The sequence below is a fragment of the Ursus americanus genome, chromosome 20 (assembly GCF_024610735.1).
Source record: "Ursus americanus isolate L20-20 chromosome 20, mUrsAme1.1.p, whole genome shotgun sequence".
NCBI lineage: Eukaryota > Metazoa > Chordata > Mammalia > Carnivora > Ursidae > Ursus > Ursus americanus.
Window position 1 is genome coordinate 16,303,635 of NC_142146.1, and position 20,159 is coordinate 16,323,793.

General features: G+C 36.0%; 1 protein-coding gene across 2 annotated transcripts in view; it reads right to left on the reverse strand.

Annotated features, from left to right (window-relative positions):
* The window catches only part of ZCWPW2 (zinc finger CW-type and PWWP domain containing 2), a 140,190-nt gene extending 120,082 nt beyond the window's left edge, over positions 1-20,108 (reverse strand). The window contains exons 1-2 of one of the 2 annotated variants that reach the window (XM_045774482.2): positions 19,975-20,108; positions 11,450-11,564 (exon numbers count right to left, since the gene is read on the reverse strand). The gene's annotated coding sequence lies outside the window, so the exon portion shown is untranslated. Of the gene's footprint in view, positions 1-11,449; positions 19,868-19,974 lie in introns of those variants that run through there. The other variant, XM_045774484.2, reaches the window with a different exon arrangement.
* Positions 20,109-20,159: the final 51 nt, after the last annotated feature.

Below are 20,159 nucleotides of genomic sequence, written 5' to 3' on the forward strand. Positions count from 1 at the left end.
ACTGAGTCTGTAGTACTTCATTACATCAGCCTTAGCAAACTAATATAGCCTTTCTAAAAATTAGGGGTTTTGTTCCCCGTCTACATAAAGCTTAGTCACCACTCCTCAGAGGAAATGGGTAGAGGCTTTGGTACCCTGCTTCTCCAGCTTCTCAGAAACTGCTTTCTTATTGTTATAGCAAGGCTTACATAGATGGGTGTCAAGGACTTCCCCAAAGTGCCTTTTATAGTTAAACCCACAACATAGTTTCTGCCTTTTCCAACACATAAGATTACAAAAGAAAGATAGAGGTGTGTTGTTAGAACCAGAAGCCGTCTCTGTATCAAAGCCATCATCTGACTAAGTGCAACAGGGAGACTGAATTGGAGAAGTACCTGAGGTGGTATGGTGGGTAAAGAAAAATTTTAGTTTACTTAGTATTAAATGAAGGACTTCCTTTTCTTCCACTGCCTTAAGAAACTTCATAAAGACTTAATTTTCAATGCTTCTTTACTTATTTAAATAGGCTCCATGCCAACGTGGGGCTTGAACTCATGACCCTGAGATCAAGACCTGATCTGAGATCAAGAGTCAGACACTTAATTGACTGATCCACCCAGCCTCCCGTTCAATGTTTTAAACATAGAATTTATATTTTTTTAATGTGACACTGAGCTGGCCTTATTAGGACAGGAACAAGGAAGTCTTAGATTTGAGATCTATTTGAAGGACTACCAGATGGGATTTGGGGTCAATGGTAAAATATTCAACTCTACCTCGTATTAAACCATTACCCTAAAACAAAGCCACAAATTAACCTTCACCATAAACACTCAGGGGGTTGGGTACCAACCTTTCACAAGTTAGGAATTACTTTAAGGCATAACGAAAGTGAATTCTAGTTGAGAATTCAGGGCTCAAGATTAGATATTTACAGATAGAAACCAGATTTAGGCGGCATTTCATGATTTCACTAAATAGAGGCATTCTCTCAGAGTTAACAGGCTAAAAATTCATTCTAATCCAGCCTTCAGAGATACATAATTGTTTGAGATGATGTCTTTCCTGGTCCAAAAGAAGAGGTCTGTGGTGGAAATAGACTGGTTCAGCGTTCATCTCTCTTTTTACTGGCTATGATTGAAACCACTGGAGACTGGAATACTATGCTATTGTCATCCAACAGACTTTGGAAACACCAGTAGGGGGTGTTTACTACTATAAACTGGAAACTAAGAAGCGACACTGCCATGAATGAGGGAAAAGGCATTTGAATTATGGTTGGAATAAACCACAGGCTCTAATAGTTAATAGTGTTAGGCTCTGGAGGTTGAAAATACTAGAGATTAAGTGAGGATCTATAAAGTCTTGAATTTGGAGTTTGTAGTGAACTCAGCCACAAAGAACTACTTCTGTGGCAGTATTCAATCTCTTCCCTCCACCCACCAAAAAAGCAACTGCACACTTCAGAGTGAAGATTTGCTGGGATTCTTAGGTCAAGTTAACACCCACATAGCAAAGCAAAGGGAAAATAATCTACCTATTCTGACTTTGAGATTCTTCTTCTTCTTCTTTTTTTTTCTCTAAGAGAGGGAGTGGAGGGAAAAAGGGGGAGAGGGAGAGGGAGAATATTTTTTTCTCTTTTAAGATTTACTTATTTATTTTAGAGAGGCCGGGGTGGGGGTGGGGAGGAGCAGAGGGTGAGAGAGAATCTCAAGCAGACTTCCTGCTGAGCACAGAGCCTGATGCAGAGCTCCATCTCACAATCCTGAGATCATGACCTGAGCTGAAATCAAGAGTAGGACTCTTAACCCACTGAGCCACCCAGGCACACCCAGACTGAGATTCTTGAAATGGGTCCTCCAGCAAGGTGTGAAAGAATAACTAGAAATGACAAGATCAAATTAGTTTAGGTGATATGTATATAGATAAGAATTACTAAACAGATTTATACTTTAGTACTAATAAGGAACAAATCTTAAAATGCAGTGATGAGTGTCAGGAAGAACTTGGGGCACAGAGATGATTCAGTCTCCTAAAATATGATCCTCAACCAGCCAAAACCCTGAGCTTGGGCCAGGTCCTTCACTCACAATCAATGGATGCAGCTCATGGCCCAAGTCATAACTTTCAGCAGAATTACCTTTCAGTCTGTCAAGGTGGCCCAGAAATGGAATTGCTATGACCATACACACATATTCCTCCAGCAGCTCACAAATCTCAGTGTGGGAAGGACAGACATACTTGTTAATCCCAGGATTGGTCAAGACCTTGAAACATGGATAGGTCTTCACTTTTGCTTTCACTATGGAGAGGTAGGGCATCTATTTGAAACCATCCCCAAAAGGGAAAGGGCTGGCTGAACATTCCATTTTCTTTGCTGGCAGAATATTCTTGGTTGTGTATGTGTAGGCTGGGGGCAGGAAATATAAACACCTGATAAACTCTTCAAAATTTTTCTCCTTGTCCTAAGATACATGTTTATAGCAGACCCAGGTTTAGACAGAGATCTTGACTAGGAAGCTCTTTTTATTTACCAAAGCAAAACTGAACACTAAAAAAAAAAAAAAAATTTTTTTTTTTAAGATTTTACTTATTTGACAGAGAGAGACACAGCAAAAGGAGGAACACAAGCAGGGGGAGTGGGTGAGGGAGAAGCAGGCTTCCCACTGAGCAGGGAGCCCAATATGGGGCTCGATCCCAGGACCCTGGGATCATGACCTTAGCCAAAGGCACACACTTAACGATTGAGGCACAGAGGCACCCCTGAACATTAAAATTAAGCTAAGTACCTATACATTACTTACCTGTATTTAGTTTATACATGGAATTACACATATGATGGAAATGCAAACACCTTGTTCTCATCTACCATCTAGTCCATAGCTCTATCATCTTCTGATATTCAACTCTGCTTCTCTATTTCTACTCACTTCACTTTGACCATTCTCTTCCATAGGTGCTTTCTCCTAGTGATATCACCCCCCAAAAATATCAACTGCAAGCTTCTCTGATACTCTTGTTCTCCCAACAAGTCCATTAAAACCAATCATTTTTCAAGTAACGTAATCATACATTACTTCCGTCCTGTCTTCATTTATATCTTTCTCCAGATTGAATTCTCTGTCCCATTATTAAAATTATTCTCTTAAAAAACCTTTAGAAACCTCTTTGCTTTTGACCTTCTTTTGATGAATTCAGTGATCTTTTCTTTCCCCCTCCTGTACCTGAGCAACTGAATGTTGTCATATGATCTTAAATGTCATGTGGAATTAATTCAGTTGTTATTTTCATTCAGGATCGATTGTAAGTATGCATGCACACAGACACACATGTGCATGCAGGCATATACAAAACATATTGCTTGTTCCATAATCTAACAGTCCCTCTTTCAGGTATATATCCCCAAAGGAAATAAAATTGCCTCAAAGAAATATCTGCACTCTCATGCTCACTGCGGCACTGTTCACATTATTCACACCTCATACACACTGGAGTATCATGCAGCCTTAAAGAGGAAGGAAACCTTGTCATTTGTGACAACATGGATGAACGTCAATGAACCCGGAGGGCATCATGCTCAATGAAATAATTCAGGCACAGAAAAAAAGTACTGCATGATTACCACTGAATTTGAAAAAAAGTCAAAATCATAGAAGCAGAGAAAATGATGGTTACCAGGGATGGGTGGAGGAAATGGGGATGTTTGTGAAAGGGTACAAAGTTTCTGCTAGATAGGATAAGTTAAGTTCTAGAGACCTAATTTATAGCATGTTGACTATGGTTAATAATTTGTGTATTTGGGGGTGCCTGGGTGGCTCAGTCGTCAAGCCTCTGCCTTCGGCTCAGGGCGTGATCCCGGAGTCCTGGGATCGAGCCCCACATCAGGCTCCTCCACTGGGAGCCTGCTTCTTCCTCTCCCACTCCCCCTGCCTATGTTCCCTCTCTCACTGGCTGTCTCTCTGTCGAATAAATAAATAAAATCTTTAAAAAAAAATAATTTGTGTATTTGCAATTTGCTAAAAGAGTAAAATCTTAAGCCTTCTTACCACACATGTACAAAGGTTAACTTGTGAGATGATGGATATGTTAATTAGCTTAATTGCAATAATCATTTCCATATATATATAAATATTGCATTATATATCTTAAATATATACAATTTTTAAAAAATAAATTAATTTAAGACCAATTAAATTATTTCATTAGGATTTGGTTTTTCTTAGACTCTCTCTACTCTGCCTCCTTCTGCATTAGGTTCAGTCTCAGATGCTATGGAAAAGACGGTGACAGCAAATTCAAGTCCAGTATAAGAGAGCAAGTGTCTATTCTCCAGGAATCTAGCAAAAATCTTAAGGCACCACACTGGCTCTAGCCTAGTATCAGGGACTACAGCTGGTGAATATCGGAATTTTAGGCATAGGTCACATACCCATCCTTAAAACATGGGGTAAAGACAGCTCCATCTAAAACATATCAATGGAGGACGGCTTTCCAGCAGCAAACTGGCTGGTAGACAGAAAGAGTAGCTGTCCAGGCAATATTTGAAAATATATATACCAGAGGCAAAAACTGGAAAATATAAAAAATAAATCTTATGGTGGTAAGATTATAAATTGTTTTCTGCTCTTTTTTCCAAAGTTTTTATGTTGGATGATTTAAAATTGTATTGTTTTATATAACTATACATCAATCCTCATTATTTGCAGATTCTGTATTTGCCATTTTGCCTACTCTCTATAAAACTGTTACCTCCAATATCAATATTTGCTACACCTTCACAAGGTAATGCTCTGCCTTCTTGTTTCAGCTCTCATACTGTGAAGAGCTACCCATTTTGTGATCTATTTAGTGCCACATTTTTCTAGTAAGTGCTGTTGTTGGTGATTTTATTGTTTGAAATGATGTCCCCCTCCCCACAGGGCTAGCATTCTTAAGCTCAAGAAGGCAGAGATGTGTCTTAAGGAGAAAATCTGCTACATAAGCTTTGTTCAGGCAAGAGTTATAGTGCTGTTGGCTATGAGCTCAATGTTAATGAATGAACAGTATAAAGTGTCTTTAAACAGAAACATATATGTATATAAAAAAAACTTCCATATTGATCGATTAATGAAAATGTTGTGACCAGAGGTTTGCAGGAATCTAATTCTGCATTTCCTTGAGGAGTAAGGATTCAGAATTTGCTAATTCAGTATTCACAATGATGTAAGAGAACATAATGACCATGAATAATGAGAAGAGATTGTAAGTATATATGTGTTTTAAATAAATATAATAAAATTACATTTTCAGTATCATGAGTTTTATAAATGAATACAGGAAATAAATACAAAAGGCTAATATAAATGTAAAAGGACAAAATTAACAATATAAAAAGGTTATTTCTCAAAGATATTTTAGGAACATAAGCTATCCTTGAAGTAAATATTCTAAAAAAACAATTGATATTGATCTACATACATCAAGATGGTGACTAGCTGCAGAAAATTTTGGATAGTAATTCATTAGATTTAATATTTTCTATGCATGTTGTTCATAATTATAGCTTATATATCAGATCTTCAATTAAAATCAATTATTGAAAATTCTGAGGAAATATTTTAATATGAAAACAAGTTTCCAAATAAACTGTCAGACTACAAATTTTCAATAAATTTCAACCTGCAGTGTCTCTGCTAATTAAATAGCCTCAAACATTTGTGTACCCAAAGTACCTGATTTAATTTATTTTGCCAAATTGTAACTTCTTGTTGCAAAAGTTAAATTGTAATAATGTTTTATGGACTTGTAAATTTTAGACTTGCAAAGATGTACCAGGCAATATACCAATAATGGTTACTTTTAGAGTAACTTGGAAAATGAAGATCATTACGGGTTAAATAATCTTACTAGGAATACAATAATAATGCACATAAGAAATATCAGGCAATGCTCCTAGTTCAAGAAAATTCCCTTCATCTACAAAAACCTATACTCTTAAGGAAAAAGTGATGTACTCTTCTGTAAATATATCAGTATGATCAGTATCTCAAACAAGGCATTAATTTGTTCCCTGATTCACTCATTGATTCATTTTTTTTCAAAGATTTATTTATTTACTTGGAAGAGAGTGTAAAAGTGAGAATGGGGGTACAGGAGAGAGAGAGAGAATCCGAAGCAGCCTCCCCACTGAGCATGGAGCCCAGTGCAAGGCTCGACCTCACAATCCAGAGATCATGACCTGGGCTGAAACCAAGAGTTGGATGCTCAACTGACTGAGCCACCCAAGTGTCCTCATTCATTTTTTTCAACAGATATTTACTTCTAACCTCTCACATACCACACAAAAGTTCCAGGTGCTAGGGAAACAGCAGTGAATAAAAACAGACGTAAACATGAGTTAACATTCCAGTAAGAAGGGAAGTGCACTGTATATATAAGCAAACCAATACGTAAATCTATCAGATGTTGCAAGATGCTTAAGGGAAAAAAACCAAGATGATATAATAGAATGATGTGCACATGGGGGGAGATGAGGAGATGGTTGAGGAAGGTTTACATGAAAGATGACATTTGAGATGAAACTTGAAAATTGAAGACACAGCCCATAAAGAGCCTTGAAAAGAAGAAAATTTGGGCCTATGTGAAGGACAAAAATGAGACCAGTATGACAGGCAGTAAGTGTAGGGAAGATTTCTGGTACAGATCTACTATCAATTAGAAAAACATCAGAGAACCTAACAGAAAACAGCCAAGAGACTTAAACAGGTATATCACAAAAGAGTTAATCCAAATGACCAATAAATATGAACAGGTCCTCAAACTTAAGAGTTATAAAGCAAATGCAAATTAAAAGTACAATGAATACCACTGCAAACTTGTCAGCAAAGTCAATGTTAAAAGGAATGACACGCCAAGCGTTAGCAAGGATATAAACGAACTCTCATACACAGCTGGTTGGGTTAGGTTACCAATCGGTATGTCAACTGGCAATTTGTTTCTCACCATCTACTAAATTTGAACATATGTACTTCTAGGTATATATATGACAAAAATATCGATATCTAATATCTATATCTATTTCAATAGATAAGTTCAAGATATGTTCAATATTTGCAGCCAAAAACTACAAATTCAAATATCTACAAACTGTGGAACAGAAAAGTGAAATACGGTGTACTCGCATTATAAAATGCTATATAGTGATAAAAATGAACAAACAAGCAATAAAAATAAACTGCTACACAAAACTTGAGTGAATCTCAGAAACATACCAAAAAAAGCTTGATTTTAAAAATATATATTATATGATTCCACTTAAATGAAGTTTTAAAACAGGTGGAACTAATTTGCAGTGTTAAAATTAAGACAGCAGTCAGCTTTGGATCAAAGGGATCTAGAGCGAGTGGCCATGAGGTAGCTTCTCTGCGGCACGCAATGTTCTTCAAGGGTCCTAATAACTGTGACATAATGAGTGAGAGGAAGAGATTCATTGTTACCCTGAATGTGGTTATACAAGTACACTTACTTGGGGATAATTTGTGAGCTGCTCATCTATAATTTTCACACTTTTTTTGTATGAATGGTATAATTCAAAAAAGTATATATTTTAAAAACACATTATATTTCAGTAAAAAGAACAGATTTGAGAAAAGACATGTTTTAGTCTTGGGTAGAAATAGGGCTCTAAGAAAAGTGGACTGATTCCATATGTTTTAGAGGTGAAATAGGTAGAACTCACTGATGCAGGGAATAAGGGAAAGGTAGTGATCAAGTAGTAGTGACATTATTAAGTTATTAAGTTTTCAGCCTAAGTAACTGGATCAAAGTTGGTCACTTTTATGCTTCCAGAAAGACAGAACAGTTGATTGTAGCAGATACTAGTTAGGATTTGAGTACGGAGAACAGAGAATTGACACTGGATTTAAACATGGAAGTCATCAATGATCTATGAACATTAGGTTAGTGGTAGAGCTAAATGAAAATGCTAAACTGAAATTATGAAGCAAGTGGAGAAAACAATTTTAGCCAACTCTGAGTATGTTCCTGTTTGTTTGTCTTTTTTCCCTTCTGCGAATTAGGACAGAAATGCAAAGAAAGAAAAGAGCAAGGTGGAAAGTGTCATGAGCAGAGCAAGTTATGACATATATTATACAAACGGTTGAAGAGAAGGAGTCTGGTATAAAAACATAAGCTTCACTTACTAAACAGTCTTGGTACAAGATTAGGCCTCATCTACCATGATTTGCCTTTCCCTGCCACCCCAGAACCAGAACCCACTTTTTAAGAGACCTCTTGATATATTACTTGCACAACAAATAGTCATTTTTTTCTATTCTTTAAGTTTGCTATGTATAGGGGAGGAAGTTCCCATTTTTCTCTTCATTTCTTTTGCTTTGACAGCTTTATTGAGATATAATTCACAAACCACAAAATTCACCCATTTAAAGTGTACAATCAGTTCTTTTTATGTCTTGGGTTCCTTAATGATGTTCAAGTGTTTTCTGGTACTAATAACATTCAGCATGAACCAAAAAATGTTTTGGAAACAAAACAGAGAGATATTTTCCTTCTAAAGTTTTATTTTAATGATCAATTTTAATTTAAAAAGTATATATTATACAAAACAAGATTTTAGAAAAAACAGAAGAAAAACATTTCCAATTGATATGCAGGGAAGGACTCATAGTAACATTCTGAGGAATGAAGGTTTTTGTTCTTTAGGAATCTTATCATCATTCTACATATCTGTTCTTCTGCATACACGACAAAATTAACACTTACATGTTCAAACTACTATTTATCTTTCCAATTACTCAAGGCCAAGAGCATTCCTAACAAATATAGGCTTGATCCCTGATTTCTTGCATCTCAGCTGCCGATGCTTAGTGGAAATTACATAGTCATGCCTATCGGTACCACTACATATTCAAAGATTCCAACCTCAGAGGGGCTACCAGCGCATCTTCAAGGCTATCCTTTTTATGTATTCTTTCTCTTTCCTCTTGCGTCTGCACCGTGATTATTCTCAACCTTTATAAATAAATCCTACACCATCTTCCTCATTCTCAAAAGATAAACTTGCCTCCTACTTTACAAGGAAATCTCCATCACTTCTCATCATAATACCTAAAACTTTACCTAAAACTGCTCTCTCACATATTTGCTGCAGTTTTAGACCCTGATTCTATTTTTTTGCTGTTTTTTTTGGTTTTGATTCTGAAATAGTTCTTGAGGGTTTGCTATGAGCCAGACGTAATGCTTAGGCAAAGACAAAATCCCTCTCCTCAAGTAATGTTAAGTATTAAGTGTCAGGAGACAAATACAGAATGCTATGAAAGCAGATGTGGTACACTAAGGCTTTAGGTAGAGGGTGTGAGGCTAAGTTTAGATGATGTCTAAACCGATCCAAAAAATGGTAAGGAGTGTCAAAGCTCCTATGATGTGCCCCCAGGACTCTCAATTCCTTTTCATACCACTTAACTCATTATATTATAATTTGTTTGATGAAGTCCTCTATAAGATAATGAAAATCCCCTTAGGGCAAAATTCATATCGATCTTATTAACCATGGTATCCTAACATCTAAAAAAGTTCCTGTCAAAGAAAGCACTGAAAATTTGGAGTATTATAAAATAATGGAAATAATATGAACTTCAGAATTAAGACTAGCCCAGGCAATGCTGATATTCAAAATATTTAACAACCAGGATGACTATGTATATCAACTGAATTATCTTCTTCTGTAGCTCTGGATTTAAATTCTGGCTCCATTTCCTGAGATTCTTTAATTAAGGCAAGTCAGTTAAATGGTCTGAATATCATTTTATCATCTGAACATGTTGATTGTAATAATAATTCATGGGATGATTTTAGTGATAAAATGAAATAGCATATAAAACCCATTTCAGTGCCTGATAGACTAAAGACATATAATAAATGTTTGATTTCCTTTCTACACTGCTTTTAAGTGAGTTCTATTTGTAGTTGGATAGAAAATTAAAATATGCAGAAACCAAAGCAGAATGAGTGTACTCTAATTATTTCATCTTTCCTTAGTGATTTTTCTCAAGTGCTCAACTTAACAATTTAGTTTACTTCTAACCTTTAAAGCAGTTTTATTATTTTTTTTTTTGAGAGACAGAATGCGCATCAGCACAGAATGGGGTGGGTAGAGGGAGAGAATCTTAAGCAGGTTCCACCCCCCCAGCACAAAGCCCCATGCAGGGCTGGATCTCAGGACCCTGAGATTAAACCAAGAGTCAGACACTTAACTGACTAAGCCACCAAGGTGCCCCTGCTTCTAAACTTTACTGTGCAGTGCATTTATCCTTAATCTTCTCTGTGATGTAAGTTTAACATTTGCTGTTCATTCATTTACATAATTTGTAAATTTGTGCTTATATGTCAACTTTAGATTATACTTAACGGTTCAAAAGAAATTTATTAAGAGCCTATTATCTGTGCAAAATTGTAATTTAGCTTTATCATTCATAGACTAGTTTATGCAGATACTTCTGGATAGATTCTGGCTAAATCAACGCTCCAAGATGCTTAGCAGATATTTTTTCCTTTTCCTTTTGTTTTAATAATGAAGATAACTAATGAATTTCATCCAAAATCAGAAATCGAAGTTGAATGGAAAGAAACAGCTTTCACCAGAGTTAAAAACTGGTATCTTTTGCAGCAAATACATTCCTCAGCTTTAAATTTTTTTAAGGGAATGGTTAACAAATAATTAGAAATCTGACAAATTGTGCTAAATGCTAACTTCAAATCTTGATAATTGATCTATATGCTTTAAGTCTATATTGGTTACAAGTATCCCAGCTTACTCAGTATATTGAGACTTGTCAGAATAAAACAACAGCTCTAACAAGGATAATCAAAATTAAGTTCTTCAGATAGTCTACCAAATACAATAGTGCTATAAATGATCAGAATTACATCTGTATGCTGGGCAAAGACAGCACTGATTTCAGATGGGCTTTTTTATTTCTCCCTACATGTGCCCATTCTCAACTGACTTTTATCTAAGCTACCTGCCATGGAAGTCATATAGCTGATTTGCTTAAAGGTAAAATTTTGTTCCACTAACGTGAAAGAACAATCTTCAGTTAAGTTCACCCCTTCCCTTAAATCACAAGGCACAAGAATAGAATCTCAAGCTAGTCTAATTAGAGAATTTCAACTTGTCATTTGAAATGATGTATACATTGTCATTCATGTTCCTCATTTTAGAAATAAGTGTCATAATTCTAATAAAGAGTGATGACTTTCTTACTGAGTGCTAGTAACTACATAATTATTGTTTCAAGAATCACTACACAAATATTGAGAATAAGAATCACTAAAGAGTTTTCAAATGAGAACGTGAGAACAGAATTTTAAATTGCATAATGTAAAACTGAGAGCATACTTCTTCAACATATCTCATCTAAATTTGCAAAGTAAACACGACACACTGAGAATAGGAATAAGTTGGAATTCTTACCCTGGAAAGAAATAAGCTAAAGCCTTTTCCCAGTTTGTCCAATTTTCAATTTCTTTAGAGTGGGTGGGTCCTTTCTTCTTCTGGTCTTAGAGGAAACCCTGGATTGCCTGTCTTTCTGCATGATGGAGAAGACAAGGAGGCACATTAGTTTCATAAAAGACTTCCAAAAAATCTCATATTCATCCTCCATCTTACATTTAGGGCCATCATAGCCTTGCCATCATCTTTTTGGGAGGACTGATTCCCATATCCACTGTGGACTCCTCTGTGCTGTAGCTTCCTGAGCTCCATTTCTTTCGATAACATGTTCATACCTAGTTTCTTTCAGAACATTTGTTGAAATCTTTCACCTACTGATGACTCCCTCTTTTCTTTTCTGTGTATATTTTCTTTTTTACTTTTTAACTGTAATTTTAATGGAAGGAAAAGACATAAAAAAATTGGGCTGTAGTCCTGAACAATTTGCTTTCTTACCAATATATTGTGACATTTTCCCATGTCATTTACGGTCTATACTATTTAAGCATAGGCATGATTTAGTTTTGAAGCTGAAGTTACATTCTTTACTCCTCAATTATGTATTTAGATAGTTCTAATGAAATTCAAAGTAAAGAGCACAGTATTTTTCCAATATTGGTCTTGGTCACTAGATGATTCTTCGTATTTTATTAGTGATTGATTTAGAGACCTTCATTTACCTATTTTTTTCTTTTGTTGTCTGTGCTTTTGTTGCCATGTCCAAAAATTCACTGCCAAATCCAATGCCATAAAGCTTTCCCCTATTTTTCTTCTATGACTGTTACAGTGTTAGTTCTTAACAATTTAAGGCTTTGATCAATTTTTACTTAATTTTTATATATGGTGGGTAAGGGTCCAACATCATTGTTTTGCATGTGGATAATTCAGTTTTCCCAAAACCAACACTACTGGTTGAAAAAAAATTTTTTTCCCATTGAATGGTCTTGGCATCTTTGCTGAAAATCATTTGACCACCTATATAAGGGTTTGAGCAGGGGAGGGGGGCTCTCTATTCTACTCCATTGATTTATATGTATGTCTTTATGTCAATGACATAATGTTTTGATTCTACAGCTCTGTAACACATTTTGAAGTCAGCAAATGAAGCCTCCAGTTTGTTCCACTTTCTCAAGATTGTTTTGAATTCATGGATTCCCTTGAGTCCCTTGAGATTCCATATTAATTTTAAGATAAATATTTTCCATTTGTTTTTTGTTTCAGATAATAGCCATCCTAGGGGTGTGATGTTAATTTTAATTCCGACCATCTATCTCCTTAAGGTATTTTTTTCTTTTTTCATTCTATCAGTTAGTGAAGTAGGTAAGTTCAAATCATTGTTATTGTGTATTTATCTCTTAGTTCATATACTGTGAAGCTGTTTTATTAGATGCACACAGAATGTTTTTTATCTTCTGGTGGAAGTAATACTTTCTTTTTCTGAAAGTCTGCTATGTCTCATGGTAATATTTTATATCAGGCTACTTTCTACATTAGCTTATTCATGATCAATATTTTTTTATCCTTTGCTATTTTCCACAGATCTTTTATTATCAGCATTTTTTTTCTTAATCCAATATGACAGTCTTTGTGTAGTCTGTGTACATTTAATGTAATACTGATATATTTGGTTTTAAATATATCAACCTTCAGTATGCAAAGCAATAAAATGAAGGTCACTTAAGTCTATTTTTTCTAAATTTTTTATTAAGATATCATTGGAAGTGACCAAAATTATTGATTAACATTATGTATTATCAATATTTAAAATTTCTATTATTTTTTCAGCAAAAAGGAAATATGAGACTGACATAATCCAGGTCATGTAGGGTAAAAGCACACTTTCTCTAACTCTTAACTAAAGGAACATTTCATAGACACATCATATAAATATGCCTAATGCTACATTTTAGAGTTGACGATTTCTTTATTGCTCTGTATTTCTCTTCTGAAAAAAAGTGAATAAACCTGTCTCACCAGTTTTTGTAAAGATGAAAGATATTTATAGTCTTTTTTTTTTTTTAAAGATTTTATTTATTTATTCGACAGGACAGAGACAGCCAGCGAGAGAGGGAACACAAGCAGGGGGAGTGGGAGAGGAAGAAGCAGGCTCATAGCGGAGGAGCCCGATGTGGGGCTCGATCCCATAACGCTGGGATCACGCCCTGAGCCGAAGGCAGACGCTTAACCGCTGTGCCACCCAGGCGCCCCCAGATATTTATAGTCTTTTAAAGATTTTTGTTGTTGCTTTATTTTTAGAAAACAAGGATTTTGGATTATTCTGCTGATTCATTTAATATCAAAATGCATAAAATTTTTCCCTAGCCCTCTTCCTCTTTTCCTCAACCCAAGCCATTATTTCCCCCCAATCAAAGATCTCCACATGCATATTTTTTAAAAGTGAGTTTGCTCTATCTGGAAAACTATAATTGTCCTCTGCCTAATTGAAGACAAAAAAAAATTTTTTTTCATTCTCTTAAGACTCTTTTCATAACTTTTATAACAAATATTGACCAAAACATTAAATATTCCCACTTAGTGAATGATAATACTTAGTGAATGATACACTCAATGTGAAAAAATAATTACATTTTTCATGAATGTAAATGTTATTGATAATTTAAACTATATTTCTGTTGTTAATAAATTCCCAAGTTAAAACACAAGATTTGGTGTAGATGTAGTTATTTCATTTCCCTTTTCATCTAAACAGAACTAAAAATCAAAACTGAAAAATAATAAAAGGATAATCTGGCTTCTAAAACTCTTTAGTTTTGAGCAATCACTTCAGTTACTAAGTTTGACATATTGACGATTTTCTCAATATATATTTAGGTATTTCCAGGTAGTTATAGGTCTGCCTTATCTCTGATATTTAAACTTCTATATTATCTAACGCAGGTATTTGAAACCTATTAGTTCATTTGAGATAATAAATATATCAAGCTGTCTTGTCACAGAAACAAAAGAAACACTTCTTCAAATTGAAAATTTGAATTATTCTAGAAAAAGTATTGGTAGGATGAGATAAAGAACTTTTTTTTTTAACACTCTTACCCATAACATACAAGTAGCAATGCAATTTATTTGAAGATTTAGAAGAACAATTAAGAATTTTGGTATTAGTTTAGGATAATCTTTGGAGAAAATTTTTTTTATTTTGGGCACAAAGGGAATAAAACAGCTTTCATTTCTACTAGGGAACACTTAGTGTCAAAATAATGTTATCCTTCTGCCACATACTCTAAAAAATATTATGACACAATAATATAAAAAAACTGTGATTCAATATATTCTGATGATATCCATTACCTGGAGATACAGGATCCTCTTCTAAATGCGATTTCATCTTTTTTTTGTTTTTTTTTTTTTGTTTTTTTTTTTTAGAGAGAGAGAAAGATTGGCGCCTGGGTGGCTGTCGGCTAGGCCTCCAACTCTTGGTTATGGCGTAGGCCTTGATCTCATGGGTCATAAGATTAAGCCCCCTGTCAGCTCCATGCTCTTTGGGGAATCTCCTTGAGGATTCTCTCCTTCCCCCTACTTGCTCACACATTTGCCCTCAAATGAATAAATCTTTAAACAGAGAAAGAGAAAGAGAGAACGCGTGCCTGTGTGCACACGTAGGAGGCAAGGGGCAGAAGGAGAAGAAAAGCGAGAATCTTAAGCAGGCTCCATGCCCAGCATAAAGTCTGAAGTAGGGCTTTATCACAGGACCCTGAGATCTTCATGACCTAAGCTGAAATCAAGAGTCAGATACTTAACTGAGCCACTCAGGTACCCCAAAATGTGATTTCATTTTAAGACAAATATATAAGTATAGCCATAATTCTCAAATTGATGTTGGAGAATTTCCAGGGCTCCCCAATAAATGAGAATTTTTTAATAATATCAAGGATAAAAAAAGTATATATACAAGATCATAATCAGAATCAGCTGAATGAAAACTTTATAAATGAGCAAAGATACCCAATTTCAGTGCTGGGGCTGGCAATGTGTCTAGGAAACAGCCCATGGAAAAACAGGCTGGGCTAGTTAAAGAATGGCTTTTTAAAGGAGTCATTTCAGAAGTTTAAGAGGAGATATGTAATGGTAAGATTTACATATTGAAAAGATCATTTAGATATCCATATAAAGAATGAGTTAAAAGCAAAAGAAAGAAAGAAAGAACGAACGAACTAATTAGAAGAAACTATTATAATAGTACAAATAGGAAACTGTAGCACAGTAGGGATGATGAAACAGGACTGGAAAGACAGCTAAGGAGTGGAATCCATAAAACCAGATGAACAGATTGGCTATGGGATGAGAGGGAGGAACTTTTTAAAGCCAAAAGGAATTGATATAAAATGATTATAGAGTAAATGATTAATATCAGTGATTAAAAATCCGTCTTTTTTTGTACTTTTAAGAATCAATTGATTATCTATACATAGAAAATTAAAAAATCTACACTAGGAAATTATGTCTTTAACTTTGCAACTATTATAAATTCAATAATTTCACTTTTATATAATGAGAGTTGTGCAATGGGCTTGGAAATTTTCCTTTCCCTTTACTACATAATCTATTTTTAAAAATCTAGCTTAATTTCTTTCTACAGATCTTCTAGAGGCTTAATGTCATCTTTCCATTGTTTATTTGGTAGCTTTATAAAATATCTTTAACAAACTGACTTTGTCCTCTTGGTTTTATACGGTCAACATGTAGAAGTCTCCAAATTATTTCTTCTCTTCCCATTTTAAATAGGAAAAAAAGTTTTCATAGGCACATACAGTAACTGTCATAAAAAATTAATGGGAGGGAATTGCTTGTCATGTTGTTAAATTTCACATAGGTCTTTGCCTATGTGACTGATTGCCCTGTGATAGATTTTATTTCCTTATACATTAAAAAGTCATATTGATGTTTCATCTCAGTGCCTGAAACAATGTCTGGCACATGGTAGGTGCTAAATAAATATTTGTTAATTACTGAATAAATTAATGAATTCATATCCCGAATAGCAAGAGTATAACTGTCAAGCCTCAGAGAAGTGTTGTTTTTACATTTAATAAGAATACAGGATTCCCTCTACTGGATCTTTTTTCTTTCTCTGTACAACATACCAACCCCATTCTGGGTTTTCTGTTGCTGTTCTGTTAGCTATCCTCATATTTCTTCTCCCTACTTTAGGGCTTTCCAGGGCAATCAAATTTTTCTTCACCTACATGTTTCCAAAAGAAAATCATTGCACTTAGTTACTGTGCATACAATTATGACACGTTTCATTTTTTTAAAAATAAAAGCTCTGTAAGAAGCTAATTCTGACTGAATACAAAGCATTTCAAGTCAAAAAGTTATTATGAAGCACAGATTATATGTCCAGAACAAGGCTAGCTGCCAGAAACAGTAGCATCTCTCTCTTTTAAAATCAAACAGTAAATGCCATACTAATTTAGTATCATCATTCATCCAGTTGAAAAGCACATGAACAAAGTCTTTTCACAGTTGGGAACTTGATTATCATTCCTTTTCTCCTTGAATTCATATTTTTATCTCACTTCTCCCACAGAAGTTTATCCTAACAGTTTAGTGTTAAATTGACCATCCTATCACATTTCCTTCTAACAACAAAAAAATATTTTAAAATTCCTGAGAACATAAGTTCTAAAAGTTTTCCTTGGTATTGTATTGTGATATCATTAAATTACTATGCTACTACTGATCAAATAACAAACATATTACAAATTATGACCATTTGAAAATATCAAGTCAGCTTTTATTGGAAATGCAAATCATAAAGAAATAGTTGGGGCCTTCTCCCCCGACAGCCATTCTGATTATGTATCCAGGATGAATACTACTCATTGCTAGAAAGAAACAGGTTAGGTTGCTCTTCTATTTTGTATTCTTCCAAGTATTTGGGAGTAGAAGAATTTCTGGTTATAACAACAATCATTCTTTTGAACTACTAAGCCATGTACTAAAAATCACATAGAGGTAGGTCTCAAAAATTATTTTTAATGGTCAGCTGACAACTCAATTAAGTCCTGCAATACTTTTGAAAGCCTTTGGAAACTGACATTCTTGCAAAGGAATTAGCTACTCAGTTATTAGAATCACTCACTTTCTAAACAGATTTAAGTCAGATTAAAGGTATTGCTTTATTTGAGAGTAGGAAAGGGACAATTACCAAAGAGGAAAGGAGGAAGGGAGAAAGGTTTCTGATTCAGGTACACTCTCAGGTAGATCAATTTTAAGGAAGAAAACATGGAAGTGGACAACCTGATAATTAGTACCTTCAAACTATCCTTTACATAAAGGATATGTATGGAAATCCTCCATGAGGGAACAGAAGGCAAGCTAAGGACAAAGCAGAAGCTGACACCTCACAACCCCTCTCCCCCAGATGGGATCTATGTGACATTCCTCATAGCACTCCTGGCTACCCTAGACCTAAGGAGAGGAAAAACAAAGTTAACTTATAGAGATGACAATCCTGCAAGACATGAGTCTCCCTCAGTTTACAAATGTCTTAGCAATCTACAAGAGCAAAGCACTTCTATCAATAACCTAGCTTCCAGAACGAAACATAGATACAATTAAATGTCCTTATAACCTGCAGCCCGTTGACAAATACTTGGAAGTGGGCAGAATGTAATGTTCCTCCGGGAAGCTCCCAACTATCTTCTTGTTCGTGCCTTGCTGGAGGAAAAAACCACCTTAACTTGACGATGGCAAGGCCTCCAGGTATCCTGTGAGTCTTCCTATAACATATGAAAATCCTTTTGAAACCTCTCTTTTCCCTACGTTTCCCAACCCCATAGTATCAGCCACCCCTCACAACCCCAGTACAGCAGCTCTTTGTCCCCATGGGTCCTGTCCCTGTGCTTTAATAAAATGACCTTTTTGCACCAAAGACATCTCAAGAATTCTTTCTTGGCCATTGACTTTGAACCCTAACATCTTTCCTACATCACCTTCTAAGGTTAAGGGTTAGGGATGTGTGCTGCCCTATTTGAAGACTGTTGCTTCAGGATACACACGGACTTGGATATACACAATTTATCAAGTAGCGACTTTAAGTAGTTCACATCCTTTTGTCTATGTGTATGTACTTTTTTTTTTTCCTGGGGGTGTGTGTGTGTGTGTGTGTGTGTGTGTGTGAGATGAGGCGGGAGAAAATAATTTTAATATAAAAATAATTTTGTTAATAGACCAACCTTTTTCATAATTATAGTAAGAAGGTGTGCATTTTAAAATAAAAATAGACTCTCATCAGAAAAACTTTAAAATAATGGGCTGTCATTTTCTCCTTACTCAGAAAAGATGAAGTATTTCCCTTCGTTTTCGACAAGTCTCAGATTATTCTAAATTGTGAATGAAAGTTGAAAAACAGAGAACATTTCCGTATCTACAAATTAGAAACCAGGTTATCATTTTATTTCTGATGATTTGGGACATTGGCCGATTTTGTTAACATTCCTTAAAACTCTACTAGCCAAAACATCCTAGGTAGTGGTCTGCTTTTGAATTTGCAAGGTGCATTACCAAGGCAATCAAAAAATAAATGATTCGTGCCTAAAATATTAAAAACACTGCTCTCTTCCATGCCGCAGGCGGATAAACTGGAGCAAATGATTTTATTATTTAGATTTTTTAAAAATATGATGTAATTTTAAGTTGAGTGTGGTCTTTGTTCATAAGAGCCATGACCTTTCACTTAAACCAAAAATAGAAGCTTAACAACAACAAAAACGTATTTTAAAGTTAACCCTTGAGTCGAATCCATCCTTTGATCAGAGCGGACAGGTGGGCTGACGAATTAAAGCGCGATGTAAAATCACCTTCCAACAGAACACCTATTTAAAGAATATTTAAGCCTTCAGCTGACAAAGTACTACGTAAGAGGGTGGCAAGTGGCGTCATTGTTGCTAATTGGCGGTTAATGAGGATAAACTGCCTACAATTACCGTTTTCTCCTTTACTTTTTTTAACCAGAAATAGCCCTAGAGCTTGAGGGGTTCCATATGGCTGCGACCTCCAAAGACAGTAACGAGTCCAACTACTCTGCTCCACAGCTCAGGGCTATCATCAGAAACAACCAAAAGCGGTAGCAACTCTAGGGCAGCCGGGTACCATCCCCAAACCCCAAAGCTTTGTCCTAAGCTCAATAAATTAGATTTTTTTTTTTAAAGAGCACTGTGCTGAATAACTATGGGGGGCCTTGAGTAATTCGCCGAGCCTGTGTTTCAAATGACGGCCTGAGTTTCGCAGCAGCGTCCAGGAAACGGAGGTGGGGGGCTTTAACAGCTTCCTTCCGCCCGCCCCGAATGCGTCTTTAAGTTTCCCCGCTCCCGGCCACAGCGAGGCGACACCACTATCAACACGGAAGAGCGCTCAGAGGACCCAACACGCACCACAGACGCTCGGGGACCCCCAAGCGGACGCCGAATGAAAAAGACGCGCTGGAGGAAGGCCGAAAAACAAGTCGGCGACCCAACCGCCACAGCGGCGGGTAATGCGCTTACCCAACTCCAGCTCCGCCTCCGCCTCCTCGCGTCGCCGAAGTCCCGCCCCGCCGCGGAGACTCTCGGGACACGTAGTACGCCGCGCCCACCTCCTCCTTCCCCCACCCCTCAAAGCCCCGGCTTCGAGAATGCCCTCTCAGCGCCCCGCGGACCGACTTCCGGTTTGCTCGCGCGGTCTCGGAGCC